Source organism: Palaemon carinicauda, chromosome 23 (genome assembly GCF_036898095.1).
Source record: "Palaemon carinicauda isolate YSFRI2023 chromosome 23, ASM3689809v2, whole genome shotgun sequence".
Lineage (NCBI taxonomy): Eukaryota > Metazoa > Arthropoda > Malacostraca > Decapoda > Palaemonidae > Palaemon > Palaemon carinicauda.
In genome coordinates this window covers 7,740,974-7,745,973 of record NC_090747.1, presented here as the reverse complement: position 1 = coordinate 7,745,973, position 5,000 = coordinate 7,740,974, and positions in this window count along the sequence as shown.

Here is a 5,000-nt window from a genome sequence, read left to right as displayed (position 1 = left end):
CCTTGTCGTATCTTATCCACGAGCCGTTGTTCAGTCTGCAATTGAACTCATTATTGTCAAAGGGATAAAGCTTATCCAGACAATTTTCATTTGTATGGGAGAGAGCACCGTCTAGCACTATACCTACCTCGCATGAATCCATTAAGTTTTTATGGAATTCAAATGAGTCAGTTGTACATATTTTTCTATCCATTGCGCCTGAACAGTGAGTTAATTGATTCAAGTCTTTAATGACCGTATATGTTTCCTTGTCTGGGGAAATCAATACGTGTCCTGTCAAACTGGATATTACTGGATTTGAGTGATTCGTCATGAAAGTCGGAAATGGTGATATCCTGTAAGATTGCCAGGCATCAGAAGAATCAAAAAGAAATTGTAATCATAATCCTGTTATTTTCAACGCTTACTGTAATTAGGCTGTAATAAAATTCTAACCTACGTGCATCTAAAAAAGGAATATAGCCTAGTTTCTCCCGTCCGTTCTCCACAATTAACTTTAAGTATTTTATTGGCAACAAATGGGGTGACAGTACACCTTTAGTTGCTAACGTGATAGCTTCCACATAATCTTTTGATTTCTCAATGAAATGTGCAATTCTGTTTTGCATGTGATCTATTTTTGAATCATAATACGTTAACGTTGCCAGCAAATCCTATACTTCCATAATCTGATTGATATTACTTGAATGTTCATTTACTAAACTCATAATTTGATTGATTGAAGCTAACTGATTCTTTAGTTCTGACATAATCAATTCATCTTCATGAGTCAAGAACTCATTTTTCTTATTTTGATTACTAATCTTAAGACGATTGGAAATTCCTAAACCTGAACTTGCAATAGAACCAAAAAAGTTTAGTGCAGCAAAAACAAACGGGTTACGTTTCTCAATATTTTCGTGTCCTACAGTCCACATCAAAAGTCACGAGCCAAAGATTCCGTCTCGTAAGTCTTATTTTGCAAGTCATCAGATAGCATCTCTGCAACTTTTAGTGTCGATCCAAGCGAACTCTCTGTATTCAAAGGAAAATGTCTTCTATGCAATTCATCTAATGAGACAGCAAACCTTGAAATGGCGCTTTTTAAGCTAGTGACGTCATTCTCTGGGAGAAAAATTGCTTGCATACGCACTTCAACAACTACGTTACTTGATGTAATAAAAACGTCTTCTTGTCTTTCAACTATAGTGCCATATTTAAAATCTATACTTTTAGTTTTAGAGCTCATCCCACACGAGAAAAATGTCTGAGCGAACAATATCACTCCCAACAAAAATTCATCTTGGAAACCTGTAACGAGAGACATATATGTAATTACTCCTGTATTAAGAAAAAAACATTTAACATACAAATAAAAATCTCTCCCTCACTTCTTTCCCTCTTATTTTTATTTCTTATGTGAGCCAATGGTACGATTCTCTCATCAGTGGGTTGGGGTACGTTTTGAACTCTAAACTTATTGGCCGTTAATGTTTCCAAAATGTTGAATGGGCCTTCAAACTTAGGTGTTAGTTTATAATTGAGTCCTTTACGTACATTTACCTATATGTATGCATTATCACCCACGGTATATGTTTTAGTTGGCTTCGCTACTTTATCATGATTCCTTTTCATTATGATTTGTGATTCTTCTAAATTCTTTTGAAGGATATCAAAACGACTTTTGCTCGCATTTGTACATTCTTTTTAAACGATTTGATAGATTAGTTGTAGGTGTTAATACATAGAAAGGCGTTCTAACTGGGGTACCATACAATGCTTCGTGCAGTGACATTTTAATTGATATATATGAATGATTCAGAGTACTCAGTACCGCAGGTATTGCAATATCCCAGTTGGGGTCTGATCCCCCTAGTGTTACTCTTAATATATTTAAAACCTTCCTATTTGCTCTTTCCATTAGCCCATTCGACTCTGGGTGATATATCATGGTATTTATTTCCTTTATGCTAAGGAATTCCCACAATGAGGGAAGAAAGTGATTATTAAATTCTCCACCCGAGTCTGAGATTATCATGTGTGGAATTCCATGTTTACAAATGTAACACTCGTAAAACTTCCTAGCGCATTCAATCGCAGTTTTAGTTTTAAGCGTTATTAGTTCTGTATATCGAGTTAAAGCATCTACAATTACTAAGAGGTGCTTATTTCCTCTGTCTGACTCGTGAAATCCCGTTAACAAATCTAAATGTATTCTTTCAAAGGGTTGATTGGGCACGGGATAAGCCCCTAGGCTGACAGGTGTTTTCGTATGCCCTTTGTTTTCCTGACATTTGCGACAATTAGCTATGTGTTTTTCTATACCTGTAAGCATCATACGCCAATAAAACAATAATTTAGCTTTCTGTGACATTAATGAGAACCACGGGTGTCCATGCAATGGATTTGCAAGCAACCAATTCAGGATACTGGAAATAAGTGAGATTGGTACCACTACCTGTTCGTTAGTTACATGTGGTATATTGCGGGTTTTCCTTGTCAAGGTCCTACATAGAATATTATCTTTAATTATATAATTCTGCTGCTTATACTTTATATATCACTTTTCCTTATGATTGCCTTTCAAAGCATTTATAATTGTTTTTAATTTCTGATCTTTTCTTTGCTCAGTCTGTAATAATTCAGCACTCCAGCCCAAATCTTCTTGTTCAGATATCGTTTTAACAATAGGCATGGATGTTGATATATCTATTAATTCAGCTAAAGGCTCCGTACAAGATGACACGGGGTTGCGTGATAATGCATCAGCAATGATATTTGCTTTCCCAGGTAAATACCCGATTCTCACGCCAAAGTCTTGAATGATCAAATGCCACCGAGTTCGTTTAGGGCTGTGGTTGAAGCCTTTAAAGAATTTGGTTAGTGGTTCATGATCAATAAGAACCTTAACGGGATAACCGTATATTATGAACTTAAAATGCACTAGTGAATTAACAATAGCTAGTCCTTCCTTGTCTATTACTGCATACTTACTTTCGGAAGTTCTCAGTTTTCGAGAATAAAAAGCTATCGGGAAAAATTGTTTATCATATTGCCGAAGCAATGCCCCACCTACTCCTAAGTCTGAGGCGTCTGTTGCAATGAAGAATTCCTTACGGAAGTCAGGAAATTTTAAGATAGAAGAATTACACAGTTCATCTCTCAAAGTATTAAACGCCTGTTGATGCTGCTCAGACCATATGAAATCTACGCCCCTCTTCGTAAGATCAGTTAAGGGAGCGGCTATTATTGAATAATTGCGTATAAAACGCCTGTAATATCCACTAAAACCCAGAAATTGCTGTATTCCCTTGACGTTAGTAGGTGTGGGAAAGTTACGGATAGCCGACACCTTATCATGGACTACTTTAAGACCTTGGCTTGACACCATAAAACCCAAATATATCAATTCTGTTTTGAAAAATTCACACTTACTAATCTTTACCCTTAAGATATGTTGTCTTAGTCTCTGTAGTACTAGTTCAAATTTACGTGGATGTTCTTCTAAGGTGTTGGAAAAGATTACAAGGTCGTCCATATAGGCATGAAATATATCCCCTAGCAAGTCTCCAAACACTATGTTAATCATTCTTGTAAATGTTATAGGAGCACAACGTAAACCAAAAGGCATCCGTAAAAATTCATAATGTCCCCTGGCTGTGCTGAAGGCTGTGTATGGGATACTATCTTCTTCTAATGATATCTGGTGAAAGCCTTTAAGTAAGTCCAAACTGGTAAAATATTTATTCTGGCCTAACAAAGATAAAATATCGTCAGTACATGGCACTGGGAATCAATCAGGGATCGTCTCCTCATTTAGGCGACGGAAGTCTACGCAGATACGCCATGTTCGATCTTTTTCGGTACAACTATTAATAGAAAATTATAAGGGCTGTTCGATTTCCTAATGACTCCTTCTTCTAGCATTTTACCTACTTCATCAATTATTTCATTCTGGAATTTCATAGGGAGTCTGTACGAGGGTACATAGATAATTTTCTGTTTGTCCTTTAACCTTATTTGATGCTCGATCACATCTGTTTTTCCTAAGGATCCATCCGTAGTGGAAAAAACTTCATGATATTCAGTTAAAAGTCCAAAAATTTTCTGCTGAATTTCTTCGTCTTGAATGTCTTTATTGATTTTATTTTTTAATAGATTGCAAAAGGGATTCATCCGCAACTGATTGAGCGTGATTGCTTTCAGCAACGGTAAGAATACGATGTTTATAAACTTCTACATCCAAGATATGTTGATTTTTGTGAATTACTAAAGTGGTATTTAAATGATTACAGACTTCAATATTACATTGTTGATGTGAGCTTACTCTATAAATAGCTTGTGTGACAGACAATCCGTTAGTTTTCAAAGTGTCGGAAAGGATTAATATTTCAGATCCCGGTAATGTCTTCTTTACTTGCACTATTAAATTCGAAGGTACGTTTGGATCGTGAACGAGAATTCTGCTGGGTCGCGTATATTATTTCTTTATTAGTGAGACAAGTTATTGGTTCTTCAACGTACGTTACGGTTACATTTGTCGTCTCCTTTTTATCCAAAACTGATTTTAAGGTATTAGAAGACTAATAGAATTTTCCTTTGATATACACGCCGTGCTTGGCAGGGGCTAAGATAATGTTTTGATTGCCCATAGAAGGGTATCCTATAATTACAGCTGGATACATATCAATGTTTTGTACAACAACAAATGTATCGGCAAACGTGCGCTTACCGACCTTGAACTGAACATGAGTTACGCCTATTAAATTTAATTCATTATTTCCTATACCCGAGAGTCTCACTCCGGATTTTTCTATCAGAAAATTCGAAAACAACAAATGAGGTGTCCTCAAATCCATGATATTACGTGGACTACCAGAGTCAAAAAATAACGTAAAGGATTTGTGTTCTAAATTTACAGCATATAATGTTGGTCGCAACTCATTTTGGCTTATTATTGTATGAATTCGTTGCAAATCTACGGGAGCATGCACTGATTTACTTAACTCGGTCGTGTGTTT